The 24388-nt window shown below is 44.3% G+C and overlaps 1 long non-coding RNA gene and 1 other non-coding gene across 2 annotated transcripts; one reads left to right on the top strand and one right to left on the bottom strand.

Annotated features, from left to right (window-relative positions):
* LOC120096623 (uncharacterized) lies at positions 1 to 23576 on the bottom strand. The gene is made up of 8 exons (XR_005493297.2): positions 21027 to 23576; positions 20829 to 20900; positions 17568 to 17683; positions 7874 to 7953; positions 7019 to 7190; positions 5961 to 6106; positions 908 to 1032; positions 1 to 144 (listed from the first exon to the last, which is right to left on the bottom strand). It is a non-coding gene; the product is annotated as an uncharacterized LOC120096623 (long non-coding RNA).
* On the top strand, positions 2616 to 2677 carry LOC120096765 (U7 small nuclear RNA). Its single transcript, XR_005493605.1, has one exon. It is a non-coding gene; the product is annotated as a U7 small nuclear RNA (small nuclear RNA).
* Positions 23577 to 24388: the final 812 nt, after the last annotated feature.

Raw genomic sequence — 24388 nt, 5'->3', positions numbered from 1 at the left:
TCCGTACCCATGGGCTCTGAATGCAAAGATACAACCAATTACAGATGGAAACAATCGTGAAAAGCATCCTGTTGCTGAAGTGGGCTGCATAGTTTCCCTGGGGTAGCCTTGTCTGTCCTGAACTATCTTCCTTGTCTTTATTCCCTAAACAATACAGAGAGACAGTTATTTACATAACATTTATGTTGTATTTGGTATTGAAATTGTCTAGAGTCAATTATGATGCCAGAGGGAGTATGACGATTATGTTCTACTGCTACAGTGTTCTACATGAGTGTCTGGAGCGGCTGAAGACTTTGATGTCTAAGGGGGCCCCTGCCACCACTCTTCAATGGATCCCAAGGCGGAACTGCACTTTTCCTTCTGCCCAAACCTCATTTTTCTCATTCCAAAACCAAAATCTCTCTAGGGAATTTGTGCTGGAATATTTTTCCCACAGTTCTTTCATTGGAGTTGTCTGTCTTAATTAATGACCCTAACAAGATGCCAGACAGAAGACTTCAATTTTTTTCTGGATTCTTTATCATTTTTAGTAACGCCTCCCCCACCCTCACTGGACCCTCTCCCCACTGGGAAGAAACTCTTTGTGGAGCAGTAACTATATGCATTCCAGGCCAGGTGGCCACCCAGAGCCACGTTATAGGTTTCCCATCCATCTCCTTTGGGGATCCTCCCAATGATCTCTTTCACACTGGACTTTGACCCTGGACATATGACCTAACCTGGTCAAAGGAATAGCCATGGTGATCTGGGTGTGGATAGCTGTGTCCCAACCAGGCTCCACCCACATTTGTTTCTGATCCTACCCTTCAGTACTCAGCCTAGGCTTGGGGCTATCCAGTACCCTTTGGATATTCTATAATTAGCCAGAAATGGCTTTGTTTAAACTCTGGTTGACACCACACACCTCTGACAACACCTTCACTTGAGTTTCCAGTCCTTCCCTTCTTCACCAGTCTCAGTGTGGCAGAGTAAATTCATCCATTCAGCATGTCCCCTGCCTGGTGCTCCCCTCTGTGTTCAGTGGAAGGTCTACGGAGAGCAAGGGTAGTACGAAGAAGGTTCAGTGCCAGGTCCTGCTGTACCCAATGCTTTGAAACAGAGTTTTGCTATAAATAGTTTTTAAAACACTGTATTAAATACTATTGGCCCTAATTAATGAGTTTCTTGGGCAACTCTTTAAATCGTGTGCTGCCCCTTACAAGAACCCTTCGCAATAGTGGCCCAAAGAAGAACTCATCCACGCAGAACCACTCACCACTGCACAGATTCTGTAGAGCTGTGCTCTGCACTCAACTCTACTTTGCTATGAAGATGGGTAGGTGATTGGCAGCATAAAGGTTGTCAGAGTGAAGGTTGAGTCACTTATGACACCCTCTTGACAAAAGGTCACACAACCCATGGATCCTCATAAACCAACCACTGCCGGAAAGCAGGAACTGTTTCAAAACAAAGTCAAAACTAAGACTTTGCACAAACAACACCATAAACTTGTTTGCATACAGTTACCCCTGTGCGGAGGCCCACCCAGCAATTGCCTGCTCAGCCTCAAACTGACATCATCTAGGTTATTGATTCTGCAGGTAAGGATAATTGTTTCAAAACTACTCAGTAGTCCTCATCTTACCTTTAAACACCTTTGTCTCACTTGGGCACCTCAGGCACACCCATAGTTCATCATGGCACATGTGATCCACTACAATGCTCTGAGGTTTCCGGTGGGCCTTTTTCTCATTAGAGAGTCTCTCATTTGATTAGCTAAGTTACTATATTCGCTCTAGCCTGGAAGTATATCACTGGGTAGTGGGGGAAACAACTAAATACCAGTGTGACTTTTAGAGGCCCCAACAGTGGGTGAGTGCAAGGTGACAGGCAGGAGGTGGAGTAACCAGTTTAACCTCAAGTGGATTAAAAGAGGTTTCTGGTGGTCTGTACTTGGTGGCATAAGCCTGTAATCTCAGCTACTAATGAGACTGACACAAAGAGGATCACAAGTTCAAGGCCTGATTTGGGTACAGAGTGAGTTCAAGGCTAGCTTGAACAATTTAGTAAAACTGTCTCAAAACAAGAAGCAGAATGAGAAGTCTGGGGGTATGCAGATACAAGAGCTTTTGTATATGTAAAGCCTGCAGTGGTTTTGATGAAAATGACCCTCATGGGTTCCTAGGGAGTAGCATTTTTTGAAAGGATTAGAACACGTGGCCTTGTTGGAGGAAGTATGTCACGGGCGTGGGGTTTCAAAAGCCAAGCCCAGTCTCTCTCTCTTCTTGCTGCCTGTGGATCTGGATGTAGAACTTTCAGCTTCTTCTTCAGCACCATGTCTGGAGACTATGTGACACCAGGCTCCCACCATGATGACAATGAGCTAAACCCATGAACTGTTAGTTAGCCCCATCAAATGGTTTCTTTTATAAGAGTTGCCAAAAAGGTGTGGGTTGAGAGATGGCTCAACCGTTAAGAGCACTGACCGCTCTTCCAGAGGTCCTGAGTTCAGTTCCCAGCAACCACATGGTGGCCCACAACCATCTGTAATGGGATCCGGCACCCTCTTCTGGTGTGTCTGAAGACAGTGGCAGTGTACTCATATACATAAAATAAATAAATCTTTTAAAAAAAAGTGTTACAGATCTTTTAGAATTTGTCTAGCAGGTCTTCTGACTTTGGTCGGAATCCCCCCACACCCGAAAAAGAGTTGCTATGGTCATGGTGTCTCTTCACGGCGATAGAAACTCTAAGACAAAACCTTGGTTTTGGTCCTTGCTGGGAGAGGGAGGGAAGGATGGAGGGCAGGGGAAGGAATTGTGTGGCTGTTTGGTTAGAGATAGAGGATGACTGAACAGCAGTGTGCTGAAACACAGTGCTACAGAATGAACTGAGCAGGTAGAGGAATCCAGAGCTCTAGGGTGGAGACACCATTTCTAGAAAGGCTTATCTGCCAAGCCAAAGAATCAGAGCCATCAGAGGAGAGAGGGAGAGAGAGAGTGAGAGAGAGAGAGAGACAGAGAGACAGAGAGACAGAGAGAGAGAGAGAGAGAGAGAGAGAGAGAGAGCGCTGTAGAAGGTTTTCAAGTGTGGCAGGCAGTACTGGTTTAACATCAGTTTCTGGGAGATAGTTGCAGGAGGAGGCCAAAAGAGATGAAGACAGTGTGAGGAATGAGGGACCAGGCGGGAAACACACCAGAGTCACTGATGCTGGTTGACAAGAGCTGACACAGCCTAAGATGAGCCTGAAATAATCCTGAATAAACCTCTACTCTCTTGACTGCCAGCAAGGAAAATACAAGTATCGCATGTGGTCACCATCTCTACCCTTAACAGCATCATCTACAAGCTAGTGTGGGTAAGCCTTAGATGACCTGTCATCTTATATGATGGATTAATCTTGATTGTCAACTCCATGGGATGTAGAATCACCATGGAAAGAAACCTCTAGGTATGTCTGTGAAGATGTTCCCAAATTAAGTTAGTTGAAATAGAAAAAGTCGCCAAGACTGTGGATAACACCATTCTATGAGCTAAGATCCTGGACTGAATAAAAGTGAGGAAGCTAACTGAACACCAGCATAAGTTATCACTCTCCCTCCTGGCTCACGTGGAATCAATGTGATCAGCTAGCTGCCTCACATTTCTGCTGCCATGCTTTCTCCAACATGAAGGACTGTACCCTCAAACTGTGTGCAGAACAAGTCTCTCCTTCCTCCCTCCCTTCCTTCTCTTTCATAGGGTATTTTGTTACAGCAATGAAGGGTAAGGGACACGCCCCCAAAGGCTCATGTATTGGAGGCTTCATCTCCTGCTGGTGGCAATACTTTGAAGGGCCTAGGAAACTTAGTAGGTGGGATCTAGTTGGAGGAAGTAGGTCCGTGGCCTTTCCTGTACTCTACTTCCTGTCCCCTGGGAGGTGCAGAACGTCTTCCACCACGATGTTCCCTCTAAGTGCATGAGACCTAGCAAGCACTGGCTGAACCTCTGATACTGTAAGCAACTCCTTGGGTTGTTTCTGTCAGGTATTTGGTCACAGTGATTCAAAAGAAGCCAAGACAATGAAATCTCAGTTAACCCAGTGTTCCAACTAGACAGAGTCCATGCCCTGCCCTGTCTCCATCTAGGTAGAACAATAGGCTTCTTTTCAGGTACTTGCAAGGTATGTCTGGAAGTCTGGAACCATGGAGTTCACTCATAGTCCTCTCCTGCACATCATACCACTCAGAGTCCTATGTGTTCTTAAGCTCCTACTCTGTGTACCTTGCTCCCCAAACCACCTGAAGAATGTTTCTGCTGTCCTCGCTGCCAGAGCCCAGCCCGAGACACTCAGAGCCATGCTAACAGCCATATCAGAGTCTTCCAGAGGAGTCCCAGGCTCCAGGGGCTGCATAGATCTGGGTAGAATAGTCTTCTCCCCAGAACTGAACTAAAATTCAGAAATCAAGACCCCCCTACCCACTCTCCTGAACATTTTTTTTAGTTCTTGTAAAAGATTTATTTATTTATTTTATGTATGTGAATATACTGTTGCTGTCTTCAGACACCAGAAGAGGGTATCTGATCTCTTTACAGATGGTTGTGAGCCACCGTGTGGTTGTTGGGAATTGAACTCAGGACCTCTGGAAGAGCAGTCAGTGCTCTTAACTGATGAGCCATCTCTCTCCAGCCCTCTCCTGAACATTCTTAAGAAGCTTGGGAATGGTTTTATTGGTCTTGGGATCTTATTCCTCTGATCAGAGGGTCTCAGACACCCAAGCATCGTGTAGGTATGGGCAGGAGAAAAGTCTTGGCCCTCTCTGTTGTTCTCAGTCCCCTCTGCTTTTCCTCTCCCCATATCTCAGCCCAGGAGCTGGTGCTCTCCCTTAGTGTTCAACATGTTTGTTTGTCTTCATGGAAGGGCTTTAGTTCACTGTGTAACTAGATACCCTGTTGTACATTGGTTTGTCGGTTAATCAATCAATCATGATTTATTTTTTTTTCTTCAGAGAACTGCTCAGCTTTCAGTTGCTTATCCTACCAAGTTGCTGAGAGCTGGAGCTCTTTCTGGCTGAGGGCTGCTCTGTGCCCCACTCTGCTGAATATCTTGTGCCTAGGGAAGGTTTCGCACAGGCAAGGTGAGGTGGTCTGTAGTGGGTTGGTCTGATGTTGCTTGTATTCAAATGCTAAATTCTGTACCCTAAGATCTGGTTGTTCCAAGATGAACAGATCCTCATGTGCACCAACTTTTGCTGTATAAACCTTGCCCCCCACGCTATCTGTGATTGGTTAATGGAGATGTCTACAAACTGTAGCTGGGAAGAAGAGAGGAAGGCAGAACTTTGGTTCCCAGGTTTGGGGTCTCCGGCAGAGACCATGAGAGGGAGAAAAGAGAGAGGAGGAAGAAGGAAGAAGTCACCATGGGGTGAATGAGTCACCATGAGCTCATGGCCACGAGGGCCAGCCTGTTGGAGTAGGAGCTGCCCAGAAGGAACATGGCAGATGATATCTCGGGGTTACTGACGGGGAGGTAGACAAAATAGTACAGAGGGTTCATATCTGCCCAGCTCTAGTGCTTTCAAGGCTTATTATTTTTAATCTTTTTTTTTCTTTTTTTTTTTTTTTTTCGGAGCTGGGGACTGAACCCAGGGCCTTGCGCTTGCTAGGCAAGTGCTCTACCACTGAGCTAAATCCCCAACCCCAAGGCTTATTATTAATATAAAAGTTTATGTTTTCATTTGGGAACTAAATGATCTAAGGTGGGGTAGAATCCCCCAAAGAGTATTTATTGTAATAGTCCAGAATGACTTCAGAGGATCTGGTTCCTCAATTCTAAGCCATTGTCCCTGTCTCTGTTGCACAGTGCTGAACCTTTAAATCACCATCAATCACTCTTGCCTCACAAGAACCAGGCTCTTCATCCAGTTTTGTTCAATAACATATCCCACAAGCCTAGAACTGGAGCTCAGTAAACTCAAGCTGAATGAATGAGTGCTTACCTTTGGCAAGCAGGAAGCTATGCAGACAGAAGGTAATTGGCATAAGCACTCAGACCAGACTCTCTGTATGAGTGAGCCACTTTAGTCAGGAATGTTCTCTTCCTATACCTGTTTCCACACGGAAATGAGCCTTAGGAAGCATACCCCTGGACCAGAGGAAGAAGGTAAGGATGAATCAGCATAATAACTGTGACCATGGAGACAAACAGCACGCACGCAGCTGGTGCCAATAGGTCTTCCTTCTTTCCTCCCTCCCTCCCTCCCTCCCTTCCTCCCTCCCTCCCTCCCTTCCTCCCTCCCTCCCTCCCTCCTTCCCTTCCTCCCTCCCTCCCTCCCTCCTTCCCTCCCTTCCTTCCTTCCTCCCTTCCTTCCTTCTGTTTCCACCTCTCATTTTCAAGACCATCTATTGAACACGTGTCTGACATTGCATCCCACTGTTAGGACACGGCATATAGACAAAAGGGAGGAAACATTGATGCTGGTGCTAAGAACACAGAGGCGAGGCAAGAGAGTAAGTTATAAGGTGTGGGTAAGATTTACTTTTGTCTGAGCTATGAACTAATGCTGGACACTAAATGCGACAGGGCCTGAAGATTTTGATTCTGACTCTGCCCTGGTCAGACACAGATGCTTTAAGAGCTTCCCATGATCTTTGGGACTCAGCTTCTTGATCTGAGGGTAGAATCCAGGACTCTCCTCACGGCCTGGGATTTATATTCTCCCACCCCCACCCCCAAGGTGAGCAGAACACTGTGATGCATAGGAAGCTTAATATTTTAATTTAGAAAATGATCATTAAGGGGTTGGGGATTTAGCTCAGTGGTAGAGCGCTTGCCTAGGAAGCGCAAGGCCCTGGGTTCGGTCCCCAGCTCCGAAAAAAAAAAAAAAAAAAAAAAAGAACCGAAAATGACCATTAAATGACTTAATAGACATCATCAGGCTACTCGGCAACTTCATTAGTCAACTTTGTCCTCAGCCTTAAATAAAAACCAAGAAACATCGTGCAGTTGCAGCATGTTAATAACAGTGCATCATTTACGTGCAAGCTTTTATTATACCTCCCAGCTTCTTCTTTCTTCAGGGAGCATCCTTGCCACTCTAGCTTTGTGTGTGTCACCAAGCATTGTGTTTGCCATGGCCTTCGTGGTGGTTCAAGGATATTGTAAGAAGCTGAACACTCTAGGGGCTCAGTTCTGCACGTCCTTGAAGCCTTCTTCACAGGTGCTATGGCTGCAGGCAAGGACAGGGAGGAGGTGCGGGAGGGAGAGCAGAGTTTGAGAGCTACACCGGGCTTTGTTTCCAAGCTCATATCTGCGGCATATTGTGTGTGCGTGTACACGTCATGTCATAGATTTTAGTATTACCAGCAAAGAAAACATGGGAGTGCTCATTAGGATTCCACTGTGTCTGACTTCTGAGGGACCGCGCATGCTCTCTGAAGCTGCACATTGTTGAGCCCGCCCTGCCTGGATTCTCTGCTGTCCTCCATCTTCCCATCTATGCCTCCTCCCCAGTTTCCTCTGTCCAACATGAGCCCCTGAGAACTTCTGAAACTAAGGACATCAGTTGTATCTTGGTCATAATCCCAGCATTAAAAAGGTTTTCTAGGCTTGCACAACAGGTGCCGTTTGAGTTCCGTGTCAGGGGAACTATGAATGTGGCCCAACGCAAAACTGTAAGCGTGTCTGAAACATGAAATTTGGGAGTTACGTGTTTGTTGTTGGTTTGTAACTCAGTTGGGCATGAATTTTATAGATAATGGTGTACCATACCGTCAAACAGTTAGGCAAGCACGATTCTTTACCCTCTGCATTTCAGTACCACGGTGTGTGTGTCAGAGCTAGTCCCTAACCCGGCATAAGATTGTGAGGGTTACATGAGTTTGCACACACCAAGAACATTGTGTACCTCACCTGACAACATGATCTTCATCCTTCCTAATGCTGTAGTTTGGATACTACTGTACCCAAAAGATGCACCCACCAGAGGGACACTGTTGGAGGAAGGTGATAACATCTTTAAGAGGTGGGTCTACAGAAAGGTTCTCGGCTCACTGGCTCTTGAAAAGGATTTAGATAATTCTATTTTCCTCCTTGGTAATCCTTATAGCAGGCTAGTTGTAACTAGAGCAAAGCGGCCCCTACCAGTTTCTCTGTCTGCTTCCTGTTTGGAATGTACTCCTGGTGTGATGTACAGCTATCACGACCATCATCAAAGGGCCAATCAATATGGCTGCCTGTTCTGAACAGTCTGTGATTAAAGAGTCATTAATTGTTTGCCATGGATCTGTCTCTAACTCCTGGGCTACCCCTTACATTGCTCAATGCAGGGTGAGGTAAAGCTACAAAAATTCTAACAATGTTCCTCCAGTGACTCTCAAACCCTTCAGCACCCAGGACAGAGTGTAGGGTAGAAGAATTTCTCCCAGGTACACACTCACAGCAAACCTGGATCATCTCCCCGTTAGTCACCCCCTCACTGTAGCTCTCAGAACACATACCCCACTTGTTTTTCCCTCCCAAATGTCCTAGTGTGATGATGTCAGGTGACTTGGGGAGACTGACGATACTACCTGGCAGTGAGCTCCTTACACACACACACCCTTACTATTCAGACCTCCCACTCTCTTCTTTGCACAATTCCCCTTGCACTTGCTCTAAGTGACAGTATCAGCACAGGTCACAGACTACTTGAGTAGATTATTGGAAGATGGGTACTTCAGGTTCCTCAGATATGGTGGTCTCTCCTTCAGTGACACAATAGGAGAAACTAGAACTTGAGAAAGACTCATCCTCCAGTGCAGGGAGGGGAACACTGGCCAATAGGAATTTGACCATGTTCCAGAGAGTATATGGACAACACAAAATGGACTTGCCTTTTTTTGGTGGTGGGGAGACAAGGAGATCACAGAGGAGGTGAGCAGATATGGAAAGACTGGAAGGTGAGTACAATTAGGATGCATGATGTGAGATAAAATCAATTATAGATAGATAGATAGATAGATAGATAGATAGATAGATAGATAGATAGATAGATGGATGGATGGAATAAAAAGAATTTTTTAGTCTTCTATCTTCCTCTATGGGATCGGTGATAAAGGACTTCTCCGGAATCCATTGCCCAATAGTAGGTCATCAGACTCCCGTTTCATAAGGACCATCCTGTACCCTGGAGGAGGAGTGTCAAGGAGAGCCCAGAAATATTTGTGTAGGCAGGCTGAGCTTGTCCCCACTTGCTCTACAGTTAGCATTTGTCATCTGCTTGGTCCAGTCACATTTCTGCACAGTTGACCAAGCTTCAGCTATGCTTATGTAATGAAGTCCCCACGGAAACCTCAAAGGACAAAGGGTGGCACAGCATAGACTAGCTCAACTCCTGGAGTCCCAGGAAGGTGGCAGGCAGGGAAGGCGTGGGATGGGAAGCATCTCCTCAGACCTCACCTAGACATTTCTCCTGTAGTCCTCATTATATCCACTATAATATGCAGTAAATTTATTTTTCTGAGTCCTGTCACACTTTCAGTGAGCACATTAATAGAATCTGAAGAGGGTGGGGCATCTCTAATGCATAGTTCATGCTTAGAAGTACAGATTAAGTAAGCTGGGGCTTGTTTGGCATCTAGAGGAGGAAGTCTTGGCAATAAGGAGCCTGTGAGACTGGATGTCATTGTCAGACAGACAATGGCAAAGCTAAACCTGATGAGAAAAGCCCAGCTGAGTCAGCTGCAGAACTGTTTGATTGTCAAATGGGAGAAGTGCCGCCCCCAACCCCGGAACCCCCAACCCCACTCCACGACTTGTGTGGTCACAAGAATGGTGAGCACCGTGGGCATTGAGCTGGGTACGTTTACTTTTTCTCTGTAGTCACAGTGAGGGGCTCACTGAGTGTGTGACTTGCCAGCTACCACACATGGAACCCTGGAGACTAAATGGAAGTTGTCCTCGGATGTCCAGCTCCATTTCAAAGCAGTCAAATGCAGCTGTGTCAGACAAGGGTGGTAAACTCCTAACACAATTTTTATTCAAGAAAAAAAATGTTCTGTCATTTTCTTCCAGCCCAGAATTGAAAAATGACCGGCAACAAGAAAGCCCTGGGCTTGGCTAGCATTCAAGCAGGGAAATATAATAAGGAGGTAGCCAAGACTACAGAGCGTCTACCAACATCCACTCTCCCTGCTTTTCTTTTTCATAGGGACTTGGACAAAGCAAACTTCCTTAAGTAAAGATTACCTTTTCCAGCTTTCTTTGTAGCTAAGAGTTCCTATAACTAAATTATAGCCAAATGAAATCTCTGAGGGAATATCCTCAGAGAAAGGGAGTCCCCCACCCCCACCCGCACCATCTCCTCCTCTTATGTGCTGACCTAAATTTGGGCGACTGTTGCAGCTCCAACGGTTCATCAGTTGATGTTGAAATTAGAAGTTTCGCACACACTAGCATATGGAAATTGAAAGGCAACTAACATAGAAGAGAGGCGCTCTAGCCCTGCAACTGGCTTTTATAAATTTTATTTTATTTTATTTTTTTTATTGTTTAACAGCTGTGAATAATAATGACCAGATTCCTGGGGATTTATACCACCATCATGGAGAGTTTTCTATTGCTAGTGATCAAAGTTCCTCATAAGTGATACAACCCTAGCATACTTCACTTGAGTAGGGGCTGGAGGGTTCTGTGGCCAACCTTTGTGGTCGTTGTTCACATGTGCTTTTTGTTCATGTAATGTACTTGCACTCATTTCTTCACCCATATCACAGACTCTTCTCTTGGTTAAGATCCAGCTACAGCTACACAGTTGATGGAAACACAAGTTTCTGGAGAGACAGAGAATAGAGCCCCAGGGATCCAGAGCTGAGCAAAGCCACCTCTCCTTGCATGCATCTGTCCGTTCTGTAAAAGGCAGCACAGAGCTGACTCTGTGCTAGGTCCTAGCCTCGCTGACCACTCAGGGATGAGGACAGTACCTTGCTTCTGGATGAGAAAACGGGGGGACTGTGACATAAAGAAATGGAAGAAGGTGGTGGTGAGTCTGTCTTTGATGGACCAATGTTCTAGATTTAGAATTATATTAGTAAATATCCAACATAGGTCCACTTGATATATTGCATGGAGTTACTCCAACAAGTTAAAAGATCCACAAGTCTGAAAAGCACCCATTTCCCAAGATGGGGGCAGTAGAGGTGGGATTGGTCAGTCAGATGACTGTTATCAGAGCTTGCCCTGGGGGTAATTTCCAGTCACGTGGGGTGGATAAAGCATCCTTTGCTCCTGAGCATAGGCCCCAAGATGGTGTGTGGAGCCCCCACTGCCCAGATCTACCCTTACATGCAGGAAGGGAAAATCCTGGTCAGGTACACAGAGCACTGTGTCCCCTTCCAACTCTACCAGCTGTGTGTCTGCAGGTAGATTGGTTAACATCTCAAGACCTTAGACTCTCCTTTCTCTGAAATGAATCTCTGAAAGTTTCCTTATTATCTCCCCTTCATCTTAATTCAGACTTGGTCCTAGCTTGTCAGGACAATGCTATTCAGAGTGCCAGGATGTCGCAAAGTCAGGAACCTTCCATAAATCCCCCTCTGCTAATTCGTTTTAAATCAATTTGACATAAACTAAAGATACCTGGGAAGGTAGAGCCTTGGTTTTAGATTTGCTTTCATCAAACTTATCGGCAGGCAAGCCCGTGGGACATCTTGATTGATGATGGATATGGGAAGGCCTATGTCACTGTGGATGATGTCACCCCTGAGCATTCTGGGTTATATACAAAATTAAGCTAAACAAGCCAGGAAGCAACAGTCCCCCATGGTCTCTGCTTTAGTTCCTGCCTCCAGGTTCCTGCCCTTTTTGAGTTCCTGTTCTGACTTCCCCAGGTGATGATCTATAATCCATAGAATGAAATAAATGCTTTATTCCCCGGTTAATATTGGGCCTGGTGTTTATTACAGCAATAGAAAGCAAACTAGGACAGACACTGGAACCACAGAAAAGGGGTATTGCTGTGACATTTCTGATTGTGCTTTGGGGGCAGATCGTAGACACATTTGAAACTTTGGGATAGAAAAGTCTTTAAATACTCAGAGCTTACTGTTTTTCTCTGTGGGAACTTGGAAGAGAATGTTGAAAAAATGTAGATGGTGGAGGCCTGGCTTCAGAAGGAAGTCCCTCAAAGGCTAGATCCAGGCTTCCATGTGATATTTTGAATTAATAACTTACGTTTTCTGGTCAGTTGGAGTTGAAGAGTCAACCATGATTAATTAACCGGAGACCAGTACCACTAAACTAACACCTTTGTATTACTGTGTCAATACATGCTGGTTAGATGTGGCTGAAAATTCTGGTATGGTTAGTGAGAGTAAATTATTGTCAGATGAAATCTTCTGGAGAGTATTTCCCAAGGGTAAGGACACAGGGTTGTGATCTAGAGGATCTAGGCTGCATTTCAAGCTATTGGCTGAACTTGGTAATGTGTAGGAGGCTCCTACATGGTACTGGTTTCAGTGGCATGAAGGCTACAGGTTTGAAGGGGAGAGCAGCTGAGGTTTGGCACTATCTGGCAGGATCAGAGTCCCTGTAGAGAAGCTAGAGAGGCCACTGGTGAAGGTACAGCCTCAGTTACAGTGGAGACCCAAGAATATTGAAGGCACCAGGGCCATGTTAATTTTAATTTAGACTTAGTCAAAGCTTGATAGGACCATGCTATTCAGAGTTCCCAGGATATTGCACTTTTGATGGAAAATCAGAAAACTTGATGTCTACCAAGTACAATGGCAGGTGTGGAAACTATATATTAGAATTAGAAGAGCCAGAGCAGTGAACTGCTCAAGTCTTTTGGTTCTCAGGAAATAGTAAATCCCGGATACTAGATACTGAACTTTTTATATTGTTAGTCTTTTGTTTTGTTTTCATCTGAACTCTACCCTGGGTTTTTTCTTGTAGACTACAAAGTATTTAATTCACTTTGAATTTTACAGGAGTTCTCAGTTAAGACACTGGATATTGGAAGGAAACTTGAATTTTTAAAGTGTTAAAAAATTGTTAAATGTTGGAACTTTTAAAGTTGGACTATGTGTTATATTGTGATGCTAACATGAAATCGTAGGGATAAACAAGAAAGGAAAGGTTATGGTTTCATAGTAATATATATATATATATATATATATATATATATGTGTGTGTGTGTGTGTGTGTGTGTGTGTGTGTCAAATTCATAAGAGGTGAGTTGTGGTAGTTATTTTTTATAACGTACCACAAGCTAGAGTCACCTAAAAAGAGGGAATCTGAATTAAGATATTGCCTCAATCAGTCTGACCCATTGACATGTCTCTATATCATTGTCTTGGTTGCTAATTGATTTGAGAAGGTCCAGCTGACTATGAAGTTGCCACTTCTGGGCAGGTGGTCCTGAGTTGTATAAGAAATCAAGCTGCGCAAACCATGGAGAGCTAGCCAGTAAGCAGCAATCTTCTGTGGTTCTGCTTCAGTTCCTTTACTGCCTTTTCTGGATGGATGATGGAGTGTAAGCATTAATAATATAAACCCCTTTTCCCTCTAAGTTCCTTTGATTCTAGGGTTTATCACAGCAATAGGAAGCAAACAAGGGCATCCCTAAAATAATTCACAAAATAAATAACAGGCTCCAGTTGCAGAGTTTCTCTTTATACAAGAGAGAAGACATTTGGAAAGAAACCATTGCATGGAAATCATCGCCTAAATCTGGTTTTGCACCTCCTTTGCTTTTTCTGTCTCAGGAGCATCCTTATCAAATAAAAAGTGCATAGAAACAGGTGTCCATGTTTATTTGTGTGCAACATGGCAACATGACCACTCAATGACAGTGCTAAAGGAAATGCTTTTGCTGTAGATATGAGAGAGAGAACAGCCAGAAGCATCTGAAGAGTCCAGAGCAGAGAGAGAAAGCAGGAGACTGAACATAGCCAGCAGACTGGCTGTGACTGGGACTATCTCTGAGATGGGGGAGAATAGCAAGAGCTACAGAATAGAGAAAACATAGTGAGAGAAGCAGGAACAAAGCAGAGAGAGGGGAGGGGAGAGCTGAGGGACAACAGCAGGGTCATATGGAGAATGCAGTGAGTAGCTGGAGGAAGGAAGCAAGGAGATGGGAGAGTTTAAGGTAGGGGAGGAAGTGAGAAAAGCTAGGAGCTAGCATAGACTTTGAAATATGTAACAGGCACTTGTCATGCTGAGGGAACCTAGAGGCCAGCATACACTTTGGTATGCTAACAGGCACCACAAGTAGCCATATGTCCCTTATGCCTTAGGAGAAGGGAAGTGGTTCCTTTTGGTAGAAGGGGACCAACCAGCTTCAAAAGTTCCTGAGGAATGCTGGCTTGTATCTAAGCAAAAGAAATCTTCTTGTTGTTCAGATTGAGTCCATTTTTGGATATTTTGACTGCCTTTTGGAGTTTGAGGAATTGGAGTCTCCTTTGGACCTAACAATTTGGTGACAAGAAACAACCCAATTAAGTGAGCAAACAGCAGATGTCAAGTCTGATCTGGAGCTACGGTCCTACAAGTTGGAGTGAGGTCAGAAACACATGGCTTTTTATTAGATTTTGTTTTAGAAATAGGGGCTCTCAAGTAGCCCAGAATAGCTTCAAACTAAATAGCCAAGGGTGATATTAAACTGCAAATCCTGTCTCTGCCTACTGAATACTGAGATTTCAAGTTTGTATCACCACACAGAGCTTTTGCTCTTTGGAAGATGGAATCAACAAGCATTCTACCTGAGCCAAAATCCCCAGACCAAAAATCAGTATTCTTTAGAAATGTCTTAGGCCATGGGAAATATTCAAGAGCACTTACAGGGCATGACGTTCTGGAAAACTGCATATCTCATTATCAGTTATGGAAAGCTGGGACTAACCCATGGCTTGTTGGAACATATAGAAGTCAGAACCAATTGTGTTTGGTGCCTCAACACCATTAATGGGAGGTTGTGGAAGGTTAATTTCCATGAGTTCAAGATTAGCAGGTTCCATGGATTGGAGGCCATGGAAACCTGATAAGTTTCAGTCTAGCCTGTACTACAGAGCAATAGTCTGTCTCACAAAGGGGTGGGGGTATAAACAGAAGGGCAAACAGAAAGTTAGAATCAGACATTTGATCCTTGATTTCCCCTGTAACATTTGGCAGGTGTTCCCTTACAAAGAGCTTAGCACAAAGTGTTCAAAGACCCCAAGATGGTAGATTCATGAGCCTGGGCACCTGGCCTACAGGTGTACAGGTGGAATCCCATTTGCACTTGGCAATCAGGACACCAAAGTGGAAGCCAGTGTACAGAAGGGATTTATAAATGTAGGGAATGGACCAACGTGGCAGTGAGGGGCTACAGGCACACTGATGGCACCTCACCTGTTGCTCTGCAAGCTGCAGACAGTATCCCTGAGACAAGATGGCTAAGGATGCAGAGGCTGGCGACGATTCAACCAAGCGATGAGGCAGTGGGCATCAGTGTGTGAGAAGTCAGGGACGCCTTAAACGCGATCGGTAATATGAGCTGGGAGAAGGTGGAGTAAAGTATGCAGGCTCTCACAGATACCCAGGCTCGGTCTTGATTGTAAGGGAGGTGGGGGTGGGGTGGGGGTGGGGGTGGGGTGAAGAGCAGGTCAGCTATGGTGATATCTGAGATACACCATGTGTGAATTATCATCAGAAAATGTGGGTTCTTAGACATTTCCTGGCCTCTGGGTGCTCATCTGTGGTTGGAGACTTTACCTAACCAGCCATCACAATGCTCAAAAGGGAGGCCTAATCCCATCCCTGTTTGGCCTTAGAGCCCTCAGGGTTTCCACCTCTTCTCTTACTGAGCGTAGTTTAAAGTGTACGGTGTGTCTATGGTCCCCAACTCCCACACCTTTGTTCTTCAAGCTGGATACCAGCTACTGTCCCTACAGTACCTTCCTCTCTGTGTGTGCACACAGTGTCCCCACACCTACACAGCAGCCTCATTCTGACCTTTGCTTATTAGTTCTTCACTCCTTGTCCCTTTGAGCAACTGTGTTTTCCTTTAACTCAGGTAATCATGCACACACACACACACACACACACACACACACACACACACACACACACATAGCCTTCTGTTTCTTTCTCATGATCTCCTACTAGAAGCAGGCTCCAGAGGAGTGCAGACCTACAGCTTATTCTCTGCTCTTGTCCACAACGTCTGGTATGGAACCTCAGACAGTATTTGTTGCATCTGCAACTGAATAATCCCTCAAATGTTCACTGAAAAGCTGAAAGAATAGAACTGTGGCACTGCAGCATGGTAGCTCTGGCAAGGCAGAGTGCTAACCGGTTCATTTCTGCCCCATGTCCCTTGCAGACTCCCAGTTTGAAATGAACCTAACAGTCTCACTCTCCCCCTAAAACCCTCTTTGCGGCTAGTCTGTGTCTTTCCATACTAACGTAGCTAACTGGCACTGACAACCGTTGGCTGTGTCCACAGCAGAAGGCAGACGTCACCACACCTTATGGTTGAGGTGGTTTGGAAGTCAGCACCTTTGGGGCTTGTCATCACCCTGGTTACTCAGAACACTGTGTGGTCAGATCCTCCAGAGGTGGGGAGCATACCAGAAGGCATTAGAGGTGTGCCAGGGCAGGTCGTGATTCAGAACAACTTTCCCGGGATAGAAAAAGCAAAGGTTCCCTTGATCCTTGACTGGTGGGCTTTGCCCTGTGAACCCCATCACAAACAGAGCAAGTCATGCTCAGTGTCCCTTGGCCAGTGGGCTCAGGATGGTGCTGAATGAACCAGCTGATTTCCTATTTCCTATAGAAGGGTCATGCCCAGCTCTGTTTATAGAGAGGCCCCAGCCCAGCTTCCCAAGTCTTTTCTATTTTCTATTCTTTTTTCCCCCTCTTTAAAACACAGTGACTTAAATAATTGGGGGAAGTGCAAGCTTCTCTAGGAAGACAGGATTTCAGTCTGCGAAAGGGCATTTTGAAAGCTCTCGTTTGGTGTTGCTTAGTTGGTAGACTTCTTGTCCAGCACAAAGCTCTGTGTTTGATCCCCAGCCATATATAAACCATGGGTAATACACACATCTGTAAACTCCACACTCTGGAGATGGAGGCAGGACAGTCTGAAATTGAAGGTCATTTTCAGCTACAGAAGAATATGTTTCAAAAAAAAATCTGCAAAGGCCTGGTTGTCTTGAAATTTGCTCTATAGACCAGGCTAGCCTCAAACTCAGAGATCCACCTGCCTCTGCCCCCTGCTTGCTGGAATTCAAGGCTTATGCCAGCACCACCTGGCAATCAGGGGAAGCTAACCCATAGGTTCTTCATCCTTTTCTTCTTCTGTTTTTAAAATTGGTTTATTTTTATTCTATGTGCGTTGGTGTTTTGTGAGAGGGTTTCAGATCTCCTGGAACCGGAGTTACAGACAGCTGGGAGCTGTCATGTGGTTACTAGGAACTGAACCCAGGTTCTCTAGAGAACAACTAGTGCTCTTAACCACTGAACCATCTCTCCAGCCCTCCTGGATAATATCTTAATAGGCTTCTACATGGCCTTGAGCGCATACAAAGTCCGGGTCTGTGTAACTGTGTGGAAGGAGGACCCGAGGCTCTTGTCAATCTCTCACCTGGACTCGTGTAAGCTTCTGGTCCAGAGATGATGAACCTGTGGTCAGAGCATCCATGGCAGCTCAGCTTCCGCATCCCACTGGGGCTTGGATCTCCATCTGCAAGGCCATTGCTGCTGTTTTGAATAACATGAAGTAACAAACAACAGGAAACACCAAAGTTACAAAGGGTAAGATCAAGGAAGAAACAGACAAACCTAGGAAGAAAGTTCAACCACACACCAACCACCATTCACTCTACTCGACTGGGCAAAATTTCTTTTCCTTTTTATTTCTTTGTACTTTCCTAATTTGCTTTTTAAAAAAAATGGAAGAAACCCTTCTCTCAGAAAAATAAATCACCAAAAATTGCATAGAAGTCTCTCTTCTCCGTGCTGTAAAGAAAACTGCATCTGCCCATGGGCAGCAAGTCACACTAGTTTCTTCCCTCTTTTTCTGTCTCCAATTTCTCAATGTTATGTGTTTCTACAAATTTTGGATTATTTTTTTCTGAATAATCTCAGAGGTTTTATTTTATACCACTCTTTTAAAAGCAAAGCAGAAATATAACTCCTTTTTTATGTATGAGTTTCATCAAAAGAAATAATTCACTTACATGTATGCAGGTACACACACACATGACATTATCATGAAGGCAAACCTATTCATGTCTGCTTTTAGCCTATTTTGGTCAATGCATCTTCTATCCCTCTCCAGCCTTAAGAATGACATGCAAAGTCACCTACATATCTCTCTTCAATATTCACTTTTGTGTGGATTCAAGAATAATACCTGTTTTATGATTTCATTGAGTTACAATGAGTACAAATCAGATTCATAGCAAATTGCATTTTAAGAAGAAACATATTTTAGCATCTTTCTCTACACTTTTAAATAAAAGTTTCTTTGTCCTTTTTGTAAAAAAAAAAAAAGTCTCTCCTCTCAGCCCCCTTTTAATGCTGCAGTGGCTCAGAGTTATAGGTGAAACATTGGAGAGCCACCCCAACTCCAGAAAACAAGGTGAAAGTTTAAAAACTCATTCCTTTCACTGATATAAGTGTCGATGTAGCAGAGTCAATAGGACCACTTAAAGGACCGTGTCATGGAGGACAGGAAGGTGTTTTCCCTGCATAGTTTTGATCTTCACTTCATTCAAAACTGTTATGACTTGGGGGGGGGTGGCAAGCCAAATTCAGCAAGCTAAATTTACCCGTAAACAGTCCTCTGTTTTTCTATTCGTAACTTCAGTGAGGTCCTGGTTTAAAGATACTAATTTTAAACTGTTGCCTCAGCTGGTGAGCCCAATATGACAGCAATTAACTGTAATATTATAACATCTCCAAGAATAAATTTTTCCCTAGAATAAACTTAAGAGGCACAGGAATAGTTGTAAAGGATTGTCATGTCTATCTTCCTTGCCTCTTGAAGCCCTGAGTGCCTCTCACTAGTCTTATCCCTGAGAAGAAATGCCCCTTACGCATCAGTAGTAGTCAATGATCTGGGGCGATATGTACCATAATTTGATTCTTCCAGGGCAGTGCTTTTGTAGTTTAGAAATTCATCACACACACACACACACACACACACACACACACACACACACACACACAAAGATTTTTCTTAATCTTGTGGAAAATGACACACTATTTGTTTCGTGTACAATGGACACTAAGACCATGATTTCTTTACTCTTTAGCAGGTTAAAAATCTGGCTTACCAAGCCACGCCTAATTCTTTTATAGCTATTTTATCTTGTAAAATCCCATCAATGCATAGGGAGCAAATTAATGTTAGGGAACACAGGCCAAGTTGTCCTTAAATATATACGTGTCTTCAAACCTTGGTTCTTCCTCTTCCACACTGTGTGACCCTGTGAAGCTCACCTAACTTCTCTGAAAAGACTTCTTGGAGGATTGTTCAAATAAAAGCAACATACCAGCTCCATCGGCTCTCTGCATTGCACATGACCCACATATAAATTCATTTCCATTCTTTCCAGTCCGTTCTCAGAGAATGTCTCTTTTGGTCAGTTGAGCAAACATTGACTATGTGTTGTGGTCAAAGTCCCAGAGACAGCAATGGTCACTCATCCTTTAAGAGTCTCTCAATCTTGTAGGGCAAATGGAGCCTTGCTATGTCCTTCAAGGCAGATGAACCCCTCTCTACCTGAGTATGATGGACGAGTGCTGGGATCCAAATGCTAATTTCACTTCAGATGCTTTTATGAAAAAAAGTCAGTGAGCCTCCAGGGAGCCTTTGAAAGATCAAAAAGTTCTGGATCTAAAGAAGAATGAGATTTTTGGGAAGCCAACAGTGAGGAAAGAACATTGTCAGAGGTAACAGGGAGGGCAAAGACAAGGAAGAGAAGATGTAGTATAGCTTAATGAGATACAGCATGTCCCTGAATCTACAGAGGCAACATCTCTGGACTCTGCCTTAAGTGTGAATTGAAAATATCTGGAAAAAGTTGTGGCTGTGGGGCCAGAGAGGTGGCTCCGTGGCTAAGAACTCTTGCTGTTCCTTCAGAGGACAAACTCAGTTCCCAGCACTCACGTCTGGGGGCTCACAAACTTCTTGGAGTTCCAGCTCCAGAGCCTCTGACACAGTCTCGGACCTCTGTGAGCACTGGCATACACTTGGCATACATTCTCACAGACATACACACTTAAAGAAGGATAAATCTTTTGAAGATATGGTTACAGACATTCCTTTCTTGTCATCAGCTCCCAAAGAGAACAGTGGATAAATTACACAGGATAATTTATGCCTGACTGTACAATAGGGATGGTGATTTAGAACACACATGAGGACTTAAGACAGTACAATACAGAGTATATTTATTTAGTTATTTATTTGGTTATTTAATTGTCAAGTTATTTGTTTGTTGGCTTGTTTATTCTTGAGCATTCATGAGTTTGGGTATCCAAGATGGTTCTGGAATCAATCCCAATGGATACCCAGGGGAAAGGATGACTGTATTCAGGAGGGATGATTCTCCTCAAGGAGGTGGCAAAGTAAGAGAGACAGAGATGTAGAGACAGACAGACAGATAGACAGGAAGAAGGAAGAGGAGGAGAAAGAGGAGGAGGGAAGGGGGAGGGAGAGAGAAGGGAAGGAGGGAGAGAGAGGTGGGCAGCTAGTATCTAAAAGATGTGGTCGAACAGACTGGTTTTTCCAAATCTCCTCCGCCTGACCCTCCACAAAGGGAGTCTTACAACCCCTGAAGAAGTGAAACAGACACATTCACCTTCAATCATGGATTCATGGCTGTTTATCACCTACCTCCTGTCTGCCAGTCTCATAAAAGTCAATAGTGAAGATGGTACAGTTCCTTTTCAGTAGAAGCTGACACTCCTACAGGGAATGAGTGAGCACAGAAATAATTGAACGTAATGGAAAATGGAAGTTTAGTGCCATGGTCTTGTTTAGCACAGCCCCCACGACACAGGATTGAACTGTGTGCCCTACCAGAGAACTCACATGTTGAAGTCCTCAGTCACAAGACATCAGAATGTGCTGGGGTTGGGGATTTAGCTCAGTGGTAGAGTGCTTGCCTAGCAAGTGCAAGGCCCTGGGTTCAGTCCTCAGCTCCGGAAAAACAAAAACAAAAACAAACAAACAAACAAACAAAAAAAACAAAAACCAAAAAACATCAGAATGTAACCTAGTTTAGAGACAAGGTCTTTAAGGAGGCAGTTGTCAAACTAAAATGAGGTCAAGTGGGTGGCTCTTGTCATGACTGCCCTCTCCCCCCAATAAAAGATGGGGACATCCAGACACATGGACTGGCATGCTCAGAAGGAAGAGACTCTTAAGAGACATAGATGGATGTCAACCTCAGTGGTAGGGACACATGCCTCCCTCGAAGTCCTCAGAAAGAACCCTCCAGCCCACAGCTTCTAGAAGGAAGAGGCACTACATTTCTGTTGCTCAGGTTACACGGTTGATGGCAATGTCATATCAGACCTAACAAACAACTCAGTTTCCAGTTGAGGCCTGGAAAGGAGGTAAGTCACCCCACAGGGCCCTTTCATGTGGGAACACAGGCTCCAAGCTTTTCTGTTGTTTTGTTTGTTTTTGCTCTAGGGTGTGGTCCTCTCTCAGTGTGGGGTATCAGAGCCCTGTAGTAGCTGCAACCTAGAAAAAGCTGCAGTGTAATCAGAGAAGGTTCAGTAGTTACTGCAATTCACCACGCTGTCACGTATGGCAACACTGCCAATTTTTTTCCATAGTGCCTCAAGGACAAAGTACTTGCTTCTCCAGGGGCCAGAGTATCTGATTCCCTGTGTTACTTCCTTATTTATATTACAAAGCCCTTGTATCACTTGGCCTCCTTCAAGCCCAGAGAGTCCATTAGACACGAGAAGGAAATGTTGAAATTCAAATGCACTGATATGCAAATACAGGTTCAATTCAGGGTCTCAGGGGAAAACCTGCTTCTTAGTATGTATCTGGCTACACCACACCTCAAAAGGCAGAGATTATCCTTATGTTCCTCATTTCACAGCCAAGAAAAAAAGAGTTCTAGGAAAGCAAAGAAACTTGGTGTCAAGGAGAGAAACAACTCACCCCAAAGGAATAAAAAAGATGGTTTTATTTTGGAGCCAAATAGGAGTGACTATAGCCTGAGAACACAAACTTGGGTGTCCCCAAATGGTGGGTTCTAATGAAGTGGCTATCTCATGAACTTATTATAGTACTAGAACAAAGAAGGTTATAAGATAACACACTTGTCAGATACCTTTCGGGGTATGACTAATGGCACGTTCCAGTAAAGCAAGGGCAACTGCTTTAGGTCTTAGATGCTATCTGATAGCATTCTTAGCATTTGACTAGGGAAACTAGAAGTCTGTTCATAAATTCCAAAGGATTTGGTCAACAGTTACAAAAGATCATAAACATTAAAAGGTATCCAGACAGCAGAAAATGTCTCAAGATAATTTAGCCCCTGCAATCCCTGTTTCCTTGCAGGAATTCTCTCACATTCACATTGGTGGTGGCTGTCCAGCTAGTAGGGCAAAGAGCTGGGAATCAAACACAGTCCTTTGTTGTTTCTGTTTGGAATCCATCTGGATGGCTGGGGAGACAGCTCAGTTAGTAAACTGCTTGTCACTAAAGTATGAGGACCCGTGTTCAAATCCGTGTTCACATCCAAAGAAAAGAAACAGACAGATCTTCAGGTAGGTCCTGGGGGTGGGTGTCAGGGCACCTTACGTCGACAAGGTGCCAGAGATAACCACTATACATATATACTATAGAAGCCAACTTTAGTGAAACAGACTTTCTCAAGGGGCAACAAAGCACAGAGAAAGTTTCAGGTCATTGGACTATCTGGGACTTTTAAGGCATTCCACCCACTTCGTCATTGCTCCTATGAGCTGAACTCTCCAGATTCATGGTGGGTAATAGGGGTTAAGCGTGAGTCAAAGGAAAAAATGCTTTCCCTAGACCATTCAAGCACAGGTTAGATGTCATTCAGCAAGTTTAGATGTCATCACAAGCATTAGTCATTTCCTTCACCTTGGTGACCTCAGGGCACTGTTCTCCGCCTGAAGACTGGGGGGAGGGGAGAGCTCTATATTCTGGTGGTTCCGATGAAATGGGGCACTAGGTGATGGACAAGCAGGCATTCCATGACAGAAGTCCTGATGCCTACTCTTGAGAGCTGAAGCGGTATAGAAAGAGGTGGTTGCCCCTGTTCAGGTGAAACCTGGAACAAGTTTTCCCCAAAGCTAATCAGAAGAGAAGGAGAAGATCTTCCTAGAGGGCTGGACTGGAGAGCAGAGACAGTGCTGTCATAGTGTCCTCAGTTAGGTTTTGTGTGTTTTAGTTGAGGTTAAATGCCTATTACAGAAAAAATAGCCACTTAAGGGCTAGGGATGTGTAGCTGTGTGTTTAATTTTTTTTCCTTTTTAAAAAATTTTTTGGGGTTGGGGATTTAGCTCAGTGGTAGAGTGCTTGCCTAGGAAGCGCAAGGCCCTGGGTTCGGTCCCCAGCTCCGGAAAAAAAACAAAAAACAACAACAAAAAAAAAAACCAAAAAAAAAATTTTTTTTAAAGGGAATGATCTAGGGTCAGGTGATGGCATGTGGATCTCTGAGTTCAGGGCCAACCTGGTCCCCAGACCAAGATCCCAGATAGCTAGGGCTATACAGAGAAACTCAGTCTCTAAAAACAAACATGAATTATTTAGTGGTGATTAGCACAGAGTAAATGTTGGTTAACCACCAATTCTATCCAGCTCACACATCTTTCACCACTCTTAAGAAAGCAGTTGCTCCACAGAAACCTTCACCAGTCCTCACAGCCTCTGGCAACTGCCAATCTGCTTCCTGTCTCAAGATTTCCCTATACTGGTCATTCAGACAAACAGAGTTACACAGCACCTCCTTCTAACTGTCTGAAAAACAGTCAGGTTGAGGACTGAATGGTGATTTTCCACCTTTATTGACATTATTTTGTCTACCTTACTAACCATTTCATGGTTAAAAAGCAAAACAAAACCTGGAAATAGAGGAAAAACTCAATGAACAAAATTAAAAATCATTCCAGTGTCAGTCTTGTACATGACTACCCTAATATTTCAGAGGCAAGCTTTTCATGAGCTCCTAGAAAAACACAGTGGAGTACCTAGGCTGCTGGGTGTCCTGGACTGCTTTCTCAACCTCCTTGTATTTATAAAAATGGAGTTGCTAAGAGCATCCTCTGTTTTGTTTGAGTCAGACAAAACACAAAAGATGCGAGCTACCCAGAAGCTGACTCAACCCAAGACATACAACTCTTTGCTTATGTTTCTTGCTTCCAACTCAATGGAGTCAGGATTATTATGTTTGCAGAAGAAAT

Source organism: Rattus norvegicus, chromosome 14, assembly GCF_036323735.1.
Source record: "Rattus norvegicus strain BN/NHsdMcwi chromosome 14, GRCr8, whole genome shotgun sequence".
Taxonomy (NCBI): domain Eukaryota; kingdom Metazoa; phylum Chordata; class Mammalia; order Rodentia; family Muridae; genus Rattus; species Rattus norvegicus.
Note: the sequence above shows the minus strand (reverse complement) of the source record. Positions and strands in the feature narration are given on the sequence as shown.